Genomic DNA, 15420 nt, shown 5'->3' with positions numbered 1-15420 from the left:
ATATTATCCTCAAAGGGGAAAAATGAGAGCTTTCCCCCTGAGATCAGGAACACGACAGGGATGTTCACTCTCACCACTGTTGTTTACCATAGTGTTGGAAGTCCTAGCATCAGTAATCGGACAACAAAATGAAATAAAAGGCATCAAAATTGGCAAAGAAGTCAAACTTTAACTTTTCACAGGTGACATGATACTCTGCATGGAAAACCCGAAAGATTCCACCAAACTGCTGCTAGAACTGATAAATGAATTCAGCAAAATTGCAAGGTGCAAAACCAATGTACAGAAATCATTTGTATTTATATACACCAATAATGAAGCAACAGAAAGAGAAATCAAGAAATTGATACCCATCACAATTGAGCCAAGATCCATAAAACACTTAGGAATAAACCTAACCAAAGATGTAAAAGATCTGTATGATGAAAACTATAGAAGACTTATAAAGGAAATGGAAGAAAACACAAAGAAATGGAAAAACATTCCATGCTCATGGATTGGAAGAATAAATATTGTTGAAATGTCAATATTACCCAAAGCAATCTACATATTCAATGCAATCCCAATCAAAATCGCACCAACATTCTTCTCAAAGCTAGAACAAATAATCCTAAAATTTGTATGGAACCACAAAAGACCCTGAATAGCCAGATACTGAAAAAGAAAACCAAAGTGGGAAAACTAAAGAAAACCACAAACCCAGACTTTAGCTTCTACTGCAAAGCTGTAATCATCAAAAACGTATGTTATTGGCACAAAAAACAGACATATAGGCCAATGGAATAGAATAGAGAACCCAGAATTGGACCCATAAATGTATGGCCAACTAATCTTTGACAAAGCAGGAAAGAGTATCCAATGGAAAAACAATCTTTTTGCTAATAGTGCTGGGAGAACTGGACAGCAACACACAGAAGAATGAAACTGGGTCACTTTCTTACACCATACATGAAAACAAACTCAAAATGGATCAAAGACCTAAATGTGAGATAGGAAACAATCAAAAACCCTAGAGGAGAAAGCAGGCAACAACCTCTTTGATCTCAGCCACAGCAATTTCTTGCTCAACATATCTCCAAAGGCAAGGGAATTAAAAGCAAAAATGAACTATTGGGACCTCATCAAGATGAAAAGCTTCTGCACTGCAAAGGAAATAACAAAACTAAAAGCAACTGATGGAATGGGAAAAGACATTTGCAAATGATAGATGAAGGGTTAGAATCCAAAATCAATTAAAGAACTGACCAAACTCAACACCCCCCAAAAAACAAATAATCCAGTGAAGAAATGGGCAGAAGACATGAATAGATACTTTTCCAATGAAAATATCCAGATGGCCAACATACACATGAAACGATGCTCAACATCGCTCATCATCAGGGAAATACAAATCACACTGCAATACCACCTCATACCAGTCAGAGTGGCTAAAATGAACAACTCAGGAAACATGTTAGCAAGGATGTGGAGAAATGGGAACCCTCTTGCAATGTTGGTGAGAATGCAAACTGGTGCAGCCACTCTGGAAAACAGTGTGGAGGGTCCTCAAAACATTAAAAATAGAACTATCCTATGACCCAGCAATAGCACAAGTCGGAATTTATCCAAAGAATACAGAGTGCTGATTCACAGGAGCCTGTATACGAATGTTTATAGCAGCACTTTCAACAATACCAAAATATGGAAGGAGTCTAAATGTCCATCTACTGATGAATGGAGAAAGAAGATGTGGTTTATGTATACAATGGAATACTACTTGACAATGAGAAAGAATGAAATCATGCCATTTGCAGCAATGTGGATAGAACTGGAAGGTATTATGCTAAGTGAAATAAGTCAGAGAAAGACAGACATCATATGTTTTCACTCATTTGTGGATCTTGAGAAACTTAACAGAAGACCATGGGGGAAAGGGAGGGGAAAAAAAGTTATAAACAGAGAGGGAGGGAGGCAAACCATATGAGCCTGTTAAATAATGAGAACAAACTGAGGGTAATGGGTGGGAGGGGGAGAGTGGAAAATGGGTGATGGACATTGAGGAAGGTACTTGTTGAGATTAGCACTGGGGTGTTGTATGTAAGCCATGAACCAAGGGAATCTACCCCCAAAACCAAGAGCACTCTTTACACACTGTATGTTAGCCAATTTGACAATAAATTATATATATATTGTCATATATAGAGATATATAGATATATATATAGATAAAAACAGAGATGGAGGCAAACCATAAGAGAGTCTTAAATACAGAAAACAGATTGATGATTGCTGGAGGTGAGGTGGGGGGGTTGGGTTAAATGGGTGATGGGCATTAAGGAGGGCACTTGTTGGGATGAGAACTGGGTGTTATATGTAAGAGATGAATCACTGGGTTCTATTCCTGAAGCTAAGACTATACTGTATGTTAACTACCTTGAAAAAAAAGAAAAAAAAGAAATACCTAGAAAAATATATATTTGGAGTCATGTTCTCAAGAGTATTTGATTACAGTTTGATTAAGTAATAGAGTATTTCACACATTAGCACTATGCTGAGATTAATACGATTTAGGCAAGGATGCTATGAAACATGAAGATAAAGGTAGGTATACTGACCAAGTATTTCCATTACTCTCTAACATCAGCTGGGACAAAACTGTAACAAGACCATTCAACATCTTTTTCTTATACTGAAGAGATTCTTGGCATATGGCCTTCCACATAGTAGGTAGAGAATTATTTGCTGAATTGAATGTGGGGCCACTGTTTTTTTCTTAGTAAAGAAAAAAAGTCAGGAAATGACAAGGCTGTGGTAATAACCAAAGAATTGGCAAATAAGCACATGATATAAAAAAGAGAGGTCATATGACAATCCACAGTGTCAAAGAAAAGTTCTGCAAATAACGTTACTCCTAGAAAGAAGAGCTTATGTTGTCTATAAATACTATACCCAGGCATACTGCAAATATTTGTTAACCTGACTTTTGACCTAATTTATAGATAATATTAATGTGCATGTATTTTACTACAGAATGAAGGTTATGATGTAATATGCATATGTAATGTAACATGTAATATGATATACAATGTGTATATTATCTAATTGTAACATATCTTTTATTGATTTATTTTCTAAATGTTTATTTTTTTGGAAAGAGAGAAAGAGAGCAAGGGAGGGGCAGAGGAGAGAGAATCTCAAGCAAGCTCCATGCTGTCAGCACAGAGCCCCAATGAGGGGCTCGATCCCATAAACTGAAATAATGACTTAAGCCAAAATCAGGAGTCACATGCTTAGTCAACTGAGTCAGCCAGGCGCCCCTCCAAATATTTTAAAAACATAACTCCAGTGAAAGTCGCTGACTCTAACTACCCCTGCAAAGGGCTGGTGATTTTCAATGCCTTCAGATACAAGTTATTCTTAGAATGAAAACTCATAGGCAAAAGCAGGAGAAGGGCTGCCATCGTGCACAGAATCCTAGTTCTTATTTTCTCTCCTCTCTTATTACACAAAAATTACTAAGTATTCCTGGGATTTGTCTCTCATGCTCTCTCAAGTTCTTATTCTGGCCTCTCTTCCATGGCCCTCTGTCTATATGCCCCAGTAAGAGTCATCCCAAATTACCTTCTCCTTTCCCTGACTTCTCAAAGCTCCCACTCGCTCAGAGAGCTAATTTCAGCCAGTTTAAGTACAACTCACAAAGAGACAGATGAAACAGTTACACAGCAAAGTTCTTACCATACTAAACCAAAATCAGTCCCAGGAAAGGTGGTTCTTTTGTGTGTGAGGAAAGTATCTAGACTAAAATAATTCACACAAAGTGATCAATAACTAATATTTCCTTCATAGGTAAAATGTGCATTTATAAAAAGGATGTTTTTTAATTTATATGACTTATTACTTATGGAATACAGGCAAGATGACAAAACCCAAGTGAGGTGTGAAGACAATTAAAAATACGAACACAGAAATTATTGAGTCAAACAGCAGAGAAGCCATATAACTGGTAAATCAATCCAAAAGCCAGATCTTGGAGAAATGAATAAAATCAGTAATCACTAGCCCACTTAATCATAGAAAAAAATTGTGAGGCACAAAATTTCAATATTAATGAAATCAGAGAAGTAATTATAGCTATAAAGGAATTTAAGAGACTTATTTACAAATATTTTCTACAAATCTAAGCACATAAATTTAAGAACTTGGATGACATAACTTTCTAGGAAAATGTTAGTGATTATAACTACATTTATTATTCACGGAATTTATAAAATTATGGAAGAGACAGCAAAGACAAACAGACCATCGATAAATTTAGGAAGACCCCAAAGACTTAACCACCCAAAATGTGCACGATGTTTTCCCAGGTGAATTTCTTCAGATCTTGAAAGAACTGATAATCTGTTGCTTTTTTCAAGGAGAGGAAAATGAAAAGAGCCTAAATCTTTTTTATGAAGCCAGAATAATAACAGTCAACCACACGGAACAAGTACACTTATATGCATGTGTAAGTATGCATACACACACACACACACACACACACACACACACACACACACACTCACACTCGGTCTCAGTAATTCCTGTTGTAAAAATGCTAAATTACTAAATCCAGTGGTACATTAGAAATTAAATAAGGCAAGTATTATTCCACATTAGGAAGTATATAAGATAGTTCATTATCTTTACATAGTAAAGGAGAAACAATATGATCCCTATAAAACCATGAAAGATATTTGCTAAAATTCACTATTCCTTGCTGATACATTTTCATGAAAATCAAAGTAAAGTCAGTATTATGATAAATGATTATGAATCAGAGGCATTTAGAAGATAAGGATGTTTACTGTCATCATTACTAACAACATTTTAAAAGAATACCCTAATTTTCAAAAAGAACAAAAGGAAAAGCACAAATAGTGAAGAAAACAAAGCAAAATTCTTCTTTGCAGGTGATGTTTTGATGTTCCTGGAAAAAATCAAGAAAAATCGCTGCAAAAAACTATTAACAAATAGAAAATTTGGTAAATGACTAATTACACAGTTGACAGAAGAAATCAATAGCTTTCCAATAAACCAGTAAATCTCGCTAAAAACATAAATAACAAAAGGAAAATTCTAATAACTCAAAAGATAACCCATGAAGGCAAAAAAAGAAACATGGAGGAACTATATAAGGAAAATTGTAGCATTCCATTGAGGGTTATAAAAGTTCAAACGGATACATGTACCTTGATGTTTACAGCAGTATTATCTACAATAGGAAAATTATGGAAGCAGTCCTAGAGTTCACTGACTGATGAACGAATAAAGATGTGGTATATGTGTGTGTGGGTGTGTATACACACACACATACACACAATGGAGTATTATTCAGCCATAAAAATAAAATTTTTCCATTTGCAACAACATGGATGGAGCTAGAGAGTATTATGCTAAGCAAAGTCAGAGAAAGACAAATACTGTATGATTTCACTCATACATGGAATTTATTTTTATTTTTTATTTTTTAATTTAAAAAATCCATTTATTTTAACCTTAATCTGTCCTGACCACACATAAAATTTCTTCTTAAAGATTTTTCTTTATGAATCTTCTTTTTTTCTTTTTATAAAATATAAACTTTATTGTCAAGTTGGTTTCCATATAACACTCAGTGCTCTTCCCCACAAGTGCCCTCCTCCATGTCCATCACCCCCCTCCCTCTTTCATCCTCCCCCTTCAGCCCTGTTTGTTTCCAGTATTTGTTTCTCATGATTTGCCTCCCTCTCTCTCCCTAACTCTTTTCCCTCCCTTCCCCTCCCCATGGTCCTATGTTAAGTTTCTCCTGTTAGACCTATGAGTGCAAACATATGGTATCCGTCCTTCTCTGCCTGACTTATTTCGCTTAGCATGACACCCTCAAGGTCCATCCATGTTGCTACGAATGGCCAGATTTCATTCTTTCTCATGCCATGTAGTATTCATATTGGGATTTTAAGAAGCAGAACAAACAAGCAAAGGGAAAAAGAGAGGCAAACCAAGAAACAGATTCTTCATTATATAGAATAATGTGATGGTTACCCGAGGGGACACGGTAGGAGAATGGGTTAAATGAGTGATGCGTACTAAAAAGTGCACTTGAGAAGAGTACTGTGTGATGTGCGGAAGTGCTGAATCACTATACTATAAACCTGAAATGAATACAACACTGTATGTTACCTAACTGGATTTAAATAACAACTTAAAAAAAGATCTACATAAATGAAAAAGACATTCCTTGTATTTGGATAGAATGTTTCATATCATAAACATGTTAATTCTACCTAAAATAATCTATAAATTCAATGCAATTCTGATCCAACTAGGAACATGATATTTTCGATTTGAAATGATTTCGAGCAAATGAGTCTAACATTCACAGGAAGAAGAACACAATCTTTGGAATGAGACCACCTGGTACAAATCACAGCTTCACCAACTACTATCCATGTCACCTTGGGCATGTTTCTGAATCAGTGATAAAGATAACTATATATGCCAAAAACTTAATAGAGTATTAAACAAAAGTGCTCAATACATATTGTTACTATTATTATTTTCTGAAAAAATAAACCCAGAAATATTCAAGGAAAGTCAGAGGAATTATACTAATGGTGGTGGCAGGAGAACAGTATGCCACACCAGATAGAAAATATATCTTGAAACTAAAGAAATGGAAACAGATTTTTGTATTAATACAGGGAGAGGCAGAAAATAAAGGGGCTTAAACAGAATCTAAAAATAGATCCTTCAGACTTACAGACTTGCTAATCAGATTCCACCTCACAACTTTAACCAAAAAAAAATCTACATGAATCGACGATTTTAATTAAAGAATAAGGAACCATAAAAGTAAAAGAAGAAAATATTGGCAAATCCTTTTACAACTCCTGGAATAAGTAAGGTGGCTATTGGCATGACACAAAACCCATGACTATACACAGAAAAAATTTCAAGTCAAAAGACAAATGACAAACTGTTAAAAAAATGTTTGCAATACATGTTACCAAAGACTGTTTTTTTTAATTATACAGAGAATTCTTACATATTCATGGGAAAAAAGTAAACTATCCAATAAAAATTCACAAATAAAATTCACCCCCACAAAAAATATGAATGGCCAATAAATATGTAATAAGATGTTTAACCTCACTAATTAAAGAAATACCTCCTTGGATTAAAGTATACCGTTATAGTCACTTCTTGCCTACAGTCTTAATTCTTTCCTACTGCCTTTCTCACACTTAAAATCTCTTTTCTGGTTAAACTCCCATTCTGATCAAATCTCACTTTTCCAAATTCTACAACTCAGGCCCTTTTACTGCAAAGCTTTTTGAAAAAGTTACCTACACTTGTTTCCAATTTGTTTCTTCCTATTCTTTCTTAAGCCCACTCCAGTCACAGAACTGTTCTTGTCATGATTGTGAAAGACCTTTATGTTGTTAAAGGCAATGACAACGATCAATCCTCATCTTATCTGACCTATGAGCAGCATTTGACATAAAATCTTTCCTTTTCAAAATAATCTCTCTCCCTTGATTTTCCTAACTCCCTGACTGTTGCCTTTACATTTCTTTCCTCCACCTCCTGGACCTCAATCTGTCCCATGGCTCTAATTATCCTTTGATGACTCTCTGCTTTATATTCCAGCCCAAACTTCTCTGCACTCCAGATGTGTAAGCCCAACTGCCTACTTGGTATCTCCACTTGGACGTCTGGGCAAACCTGCCACACCCAAACCCAACTCTTGATCTTCTCAGCTTTCTCCATTTCAGTAACTCTTCCAGTTGCTCAGATTACAACTCTTAGTGTCAGTTTTGACTCCTTTTTTCCCCCTACCTCTCATACCCCACATCTACTCTAGAGAGAAATGCCTTTAAATTTATTCGGCATCTGGCCCCTTACCGCTAACTCATCACCTCCTGCTCTACAGCACCGAGAGTGCTGTTTATTGGCTCCCATCAGGATTCCTTGCCTCCACTTTTGCCTTCCTATGGGCAGTTATCAATATAGCAGCCAGCACTATCCTTCTAAACCATTAGAGAAATCCTGTTATTCCTCTGCTCAAACAATCTAATGGCATCCCACCTTACCATAACCCAAAGGCCCTTCATGAGCTGGCTCCCACTCATCCATTATCTCTCATCTTCTACCTTATGCTTGTTCACGCCAGTTCACATACGGTGGTCTCTTGCCTCAAAGTTTTTGTACTTCTTGTAATTCTACCTGGAATGTTCTTTGAGCATGGCTTGATTTCACCTGCTTAGTGAGGTCTTCAATGTGCACTCCATTTACTTTTATAGACTTCCTGGGGTGCCTGGGTCATTCAGTTGGTTGAGCAACAGACTCTTGATTTTGGCTCAGGTCATGATCTCAGGGTTCGTGGGACTGAGCCTCTGTTGGGCTCTGTGCTGACAGTGCAGAGCCTGCTTGGGATTCTCTCTCTCCCCCTCTCTCTGCGCCTCTCCCTCACTTGCATGTGCACTCTCTCTCAAAATAAATAAACTTAAAATAATAAATTTACAGACCTCTTTCAACCTAGAGCACATGCCACTCTCTCCCATGATTTCTTTCTTTTTAAAATATTTATCACCAAGTAGTATTTTATTCTTTTTTTTTATTGTCTCCTCTGACTAGAATCTAGATTCCACACAGCCAGAATTATTTTTGGTTTCATTTACTACATGTTGAACACTGTCCATAAGTACTAATAGCTCAATAAATGTTGAACAAATTAGCAATAAAATTTCTCAATAACACAAGATATATGCAAGGGTTAAGAAAATGAGTACACATTTATATGCTGTTGTGTTAATTTGTTGTTTTATCAAAACTAATTTTTATTTTTAATTTTTATCAAAATGTAAAATGTTTACCTGTTGACCCAAAAATTTCTTGGCTTTCACAAGTTGACTTACACATGTATGAAAATCTTAAATAGCCACCCAAGGTATATCCCTTTGTACAGATATAGAGAGGAGTCCTCCAAAATAGCTTTGATTCCATTCTTGAAGAAAATGAAGACGTAATAGTATGCATACATACACCTGAATAATAAGGACTAGAGGAACATACAAATGATAAAATAAGGTAATGAAAGATTGACTTTTTTCTATTTTATTCCTTCCATATTCTTTAAATATATGTATTATACTTAAGAAAGTTAAAAGATAAATTTCAAATGTGCAAAGAAAAACCTGAAATAATATTCAGCATACCACTGCCAGTGGTGAACTTAAAAAAACTGAACTGTGATTGGGGAAAATATTTTCTTAATATTTTTGTTATCTGAGTTTGGATAAAAGTAGGAGGTATAATTAGAAATAGCAATCAATACACTAAAATGAAACTTTAAAAATAAAGGTTAAAATGACATTTAGGAAGAAAATAAATACTATGTTGCAAACATATGTGTTGTGGATTTTCAAATAATATTATTTTAAGTTCTTATTAGAAAACAATCTCTATTTTTTATGTATGAAAGACAGTGGTCTCTTAAAATATGAATAACATTGACCTTTTCTATTTATAGCTACATAAAATATGAAGTTACGTAAAATGAAAAGGAAGGTATACTTGTAAAAAAGAGCTAAGTGATACCAAGATAAGTGAATTCTGCAGCTGCACGTGCCCTACACAGATGCCCTGGAAGGATGGCCTGGTGGAGGGCATACACCTTGTTAAAGGCAAACAATACCACCCAACTACTGGTTAGAGCAATGTATCCCCCCTCCTACTCATATGTTTAAACAGCTTCTGCTATATGAGTTGGCTTGATTCTGTTTTTATATATTTTTAATGTTTACTTATTCTGAGAGCGAGAGAGCGAGAGAAACAGAAAGGGAGGGAGGGGCAGGGAGATAGAGACACAGAATCAGGAGGATGCTCCAGGCTCCATGCTGTTAGCACAGAGCCCCACACAGGGCTCCAACTCAGAAGCAGGGAGATCATGATGTGAGTTGAAGTCGGATGCTTAACCAACTTGGCCACCCGGGTGCCCCTTGATTCTAAGTTTTTCTTAATTTACAAATACGTTTTAAGTAATCGTTTGTTATCTACCAATCTCAGAAGAGACTAATTTGTGAAGGAACTGGTTATGAGAAATAAGATGAAGGAAGAAGACAAGAATTTTATTTGAATTCCTTTCATTTGGGTTTCTCAGATTCCTTTAAGCTAGTAATACAGTGTGTATAACTGAAAACTGTTGGCCATGTGCTAGATACTAGTGCCCACAACGGGAAAGGAAATCACAGAGGAAGTGAAAAGAAACAGGTCATGAACACCAAGGATGCAGTCTGAGGACCGATCCTCCCTTGTTCCCCTGGGAGTGGCAGTAAACAATAAGTAAGGCTAAACAGTACCCATTTGGGGCACCTCCTCTTGGAAAGCTTCCCTGAGGGCTAAATTTTAATACCAGTGTGCTAATTCCCAGAGTCTCTCTTCTCTAAGGACTAGACATGGAAGAACAAGGATGATGCTAATGAAAACTGATTTGGAAGTTATATCTTAATGAAGCATTGAAAACAATATATAGGTAATCAAAGTTTAGTTTTACTGAGACCTTCTAAACATCACAACATGTTACAAGCTTGTGATTTATCACGTTAGAATGAATAATTTAGCTCCTCTGACCTGAGGGCTCCAGAAGGTAGAATGAAGACATATAATACTTACAGCCTCTGCTTCTGAAATACATGCACCATTTATAAAATATGAGTGATGTACATTAAGTATCATAGAGAGAAATGGGACAATAAATAACTCAATGCTAAATTGAAAATAAAATGCCATAGGATTCCTTACCTCATCGTGTCTCATCCCTTCTTTTTATGCCTTGCTAATAATGTCCCAAGGAAATAAAAATTAAAGTACTTTGGTTTTTTTTTTTTAATTTGAAATATGTTGTTGGAAAACTAAATTGATTTGAATTGTGGTACCAAAGAATTCCTGGTGTTTTCATTTACCTGACTTATCTGAGAAATAGTTACAATGGCAATTCTCTGTGAATACAACCTATTCAGAAAATAAGTACTATCCAGTAAGCTAAAAGACCTTGTGAACTCACTCACATCTTCATATAAATTTTATCTTAGAGAGTGAGTGGACTTAGTGCTGAAAGTGGGTATCTTGGAAAACACAGATCAATGAAAACTTTAATTACATATATAGAAACAAATGGAGAAAAGGGTATTTTTCAGAGTATTTCAACAAAGTTGTTTTATCAAATTCCTACTACTGGCAGAAAAAAAGTTAAATCAATCAGTGCCACTTATATAGCTTTGCGTGCTGCTCTGGCCCTGCTCCATGAAGAACTTAAGAAGTATTCAGTGCTTTATATGCATTCAATCATTTAATCCTTACAAGAGACACATGAAGAATCAAAATCATTTTACAGATAATGAAACTGGACTTAGAGGTTATATAACTTGCTAAAGGTGGACCAGTTAGAACCAGAGCCAAGATGCCAACCCAGGCCTCGTGGCTCTAGAGCCCTTGCTCTGAACCTACTTCAACTGCTTCTCTCAAGCAGGCAGAATAGTATGGCCAACAAATGAGCAAAAGCCCCTCAAAAACCGAAGAGAGTTTACAGATGAATTATTAAACACTTTATTGCCAAGAAATTACATCTTTCTCAACTCAGAATCTAAAAAAATAAAAATTTAAATATCCTTATTATTCATTTTTACATTAGAATGACAATGGAAGATATATAAAACCATAAAACCTCATTTCAGAGATTGTTTTATTCCCTTGATTTAAAATTCTGAGGGCTCTCCGTTGCATATACCATGAATTCCAAACTTCTATGCATAGCAAATAACGGTCTCTAGACTGATCATTAGGGCCTCAATTACCTCTATCTCCTACCCTTCTACTCAATATATTCTACTCCCGAGACCCTGCTGTGCTTTCATACTTCCCTTCCTCCTTTTTCCTCTACTGCCAAATTCCTACTCATCTTTCAAAATCCATATCCAACCCATCAACAAATCCTGTTGGCTGTCCCTCTCCATCTCCAATGCTCCAATGTACCTCTTTCAAACTATCATCTCCCCGATTCTGGGCTACCACAAATCCCACGTCACGGGTCCCTTTGTCTCCGTTTACCATACGCAGCCAGAGTGACTTCTTCAAACCATAGAGCAGAATATGTCCCTCCACTTCCTGAAAACTTTCAATGGGTTATCAGTGTTCTCACCTTCTTCCCCTCTACTCTTACACATTCTCCCTAAATAATCTTTCCATTCTTTGCCTGTGACAAGCCTTTCTCTACTCTTAGCCTTCACACTTATCTTTTCCTCTTCCTGAAATGCTGTTCCCAGTCTTTGAAGGGCTGGTTCCTTCTTTTCCTCATGTCTACATTCTGTTGTCCTAGCTTCAAAGAGCCATTCCATGATTACCTAATCAAACATGCTCCGTCTTTTATTTTCTTACATCATCCTGTTTATTTTCTTAAAAGTACCCAATCTATAATTATCTTGTGTACTTATTGTCTCTCTATACTAGCTTTTATTGCTGTTGTATAACAAATTAACATAAACTTAAGGGGCTTTAAATAACACACACTTGGGGCACCTGGGTGGCTCAGTCGGTTGAGCATCTGGCTTCGGCTCAGGTCATGATCTCACAGTTCATGGGTTCGAGACCCATGTTGGGCTCTGTGCTGACAGCTAGCTCAGGGCCTGGAGCCTGTTTCAGATTCTGTGTCTCCCTCTCCCTCTGACCCTCCCCTGCTCATGCTGTCTCTCTCTGTCTCTAAAAAATAAATTAAAAAACACTAAAAATAATTAAATAACACACACTTGTTATTTTACTGTTCTTGAGGCCAGAAGTCCAAGACTGACCTCACTGGGCTAAAATCAAGGTATTGGTAGAGCTGTGCTCTTTCTGGCAACTCTAGGGAAGCCTGTTTTCTTGCCTCTTCCAGCTTCTAGAGGCTGAACACGTTCCTTCGCATGTGGCCTCCTTCCTTTCAACGCCAGCAGTGGCTCACATCACATTCTTCTGACACTGACCCTTCTTTTGTCTCTGGCTGGCACTTTCAAGGACTCTTACATTGGGCCTAACCAGATGACACAAAATAATCCCCTGATTTTAAGGTTAGCTGATTAGCAACCTTAATTTCTCTACTACTTTAATTCTCCTTTGTCATGTAATATAACCTATTCCCAGATTCAAGAGATTAGGACATGGACATCTTTGGGAGGCCATCATTCTATCTACTGTACTTCCCCACTAAAATGCTCCATGAGGGCAAGGACATTGTTTGCTCACTCCAGTAGTCGAAGTTCCAAACATTAAAGGCAACTTAAGATATTTTTTGAATTAATGACACATTAAAACACTGCTGCATTGGTGATGCTCTTCTTGACTTTTTCTGACTCTTGTCCCAAACTCTGTGCTCCGTGTAATTTCCTGTGGGCAATAATGCCTATATCCCATCATGTTTTCATTATGTTCACATGCTTATCATTAAGTCGTTGATCAAGTGTGAAGTGTTAAGATAATATGTCAATAGAGGATTACGTGCTGTGAAAGATGTGCTGAATCAATAAATTTTAAAGTGAAAGGGATGATAAAAAGTGTTCCAATACGTTTATGCTAATGATTGTTTTTATGATTATGTAATAAATATGTAATAATTGTTTTTATGATTCCTAATAAAATGTGGAATATTCTGATAATGTTTTGGTAAAGGATTACTTTGCTACAAACTATATATTAATTTATTGAATTTAAACCCAGAAAGAATCTGAAGGTAATTCTCAGTTCCACATTTTACACTTGAGAAGACTGAAACCCAATGAAGCTAACTAACTTGTCTACTTACACAAAAAATTGTGGTGAGCCTGGCACAAAACCCAGTGGACCTTTTATAAAAATATACCTCCTGAGGTTGCCATGAAAATGAATTTAATGTATTTAAAAGCACATAAACACAGTGCCGAGCACAGAGCAAGTGCCTAATAAATAGGGAGCACAGTAGATGGCTTTTACTGGCATGACCATTATCTTGAACACTATATTTTCTCCATTTCTCAACAATACAAATGACTTATACAAAATGTACTCAATAAAATACTTGTTGAATCGATAAATGATTAAAAAGTAAACTATAAACATGACTAAATGATTTTTAATAATTAAATAAGTTGAGCATTTTTCCTAGGAAAAGCAGGTAAAAGAGAAGTAGAGCATGAATATGACATTGCTCTCTATCATGAAGGCTCCCCCAACTTATTCTAGCTAACAATTTCTTTCCTCCCCTCAAGTATATACCAGCAAGGTCAAAATTGTTTTTATATCAATACTAAAGTATTACATTATTTGCCTTTTTCACTTTTGACTTTTGCACCAATGCAAAGGCAATGGTGGGTAGAACTGTTGGTGCTTTAGAACGATTTGAAGTCATGGCAACAAACCATATCCTGCATCCATTGCTGACACTCGTCCTCAGTAAAAATAAACAAACACATTTGCCAATTTCATTTAAGAATGTTCCTGATGTAGCAAAAGTTATTTTACTAAATAATGGCCTCTTAGTGCATGTCTTTAATATTCTGTGTGAGAAGATGGGATGTACACATCAACGACTTCTGCTGTGTAGCAAAGCATGCAATGGTTTTGAAATGGCAGCTGAACTGGCTGCCTTTTTCATGGCACACCAATTTTACTTGAAAGAACAACTATGATTTTTCAGACTTGAGTATTTGGCAGACAAGTGAGTCTGTCACTTCTAGGGGAACAAAAGACCAAATTTGTTGCCAATAATAAAATTTGAGCTTTCAGGTATAAATTAGAATTCTGGAAAACATGCAACAGTCACTGTGAGTTTCATAGCTTGCCAATTTTAAAGACCCTTCTGAAGAAAGTGATGCTAATATTAATGGTTCTTTCGATATGGTAAAATGTAATGTGTCAATGTGTGAAAGATCCACATGACTAAGTAAACCAATATATTTCAAATGACTAATACAGGAAATACAAATTCATGAGTAGATAAAAACGATCCATTTAAAGTTCAAAATAGACTGATGCATTTTAATATAAGTATGAAATTCAAGATATCATTTCATATTCTGCATTGCAACTAAACTTTAAAACATGCTACTTGATAAGTTTTGGTGCAGTAATCAAATAATACCCACAATTATCTGAAAAGGCTAATTCCAAGTACATATCTGTATGAGGTCAAGTTTTAATATATTTCAACCACAGCAAATTACAACAGATTGAATGCAGAAGCAAATATGAGAACCCAGCTGCCTTTATTACTGAAGATCAATTGATATTTAAAAATTTTCATTTTTCATTGTGAATACAGTAAATATTGATAAATATAACCCATATAATCAAAAGCACTTTGGGGTCTTTAAGCACTTTTAAAGTGTAAAGGGATCCTAAGATCAAAAATTTTGAGAAT

At 35.9% G+C, this 15420-nt stretch overlaps 1 protein-coding gene across 3 annotated transcripts in view; it reads right to left on the bottom strand.

Annotated features, from left to right (window-relative positions):
• The window catches only part of ZEB1 (zinc finger E-box binding homeobox 1), a 190952-nt gene that overhangs the window by 69191 nt on the left and 106341 nt on the right, over positions 1–15420 (bottom strand). The gene's annotated exons all lie outside the window — the stretch shown is intronic.

This window comes from Suricata suricatta, chromosome 10 (assembly GCF_006229205.1).
Source record: "Suricata suricatta isolate VVHF042 chromosome 10, meerkat_22Aug2017_6uvM2_HiC, whole genome shotgun sequence".
NCBI classification, from domain to species: Eukaryota; Metazoa; Chordata; class Mammalia; order Carnivora; family Herpestidae; genus Suricata; species Suricata suricatta.
The sequence above is the reverse complement of the archived record's forward strand: the minus strand, read 5'-3'. Positions and strand labels throughout refer to the sequence as shown.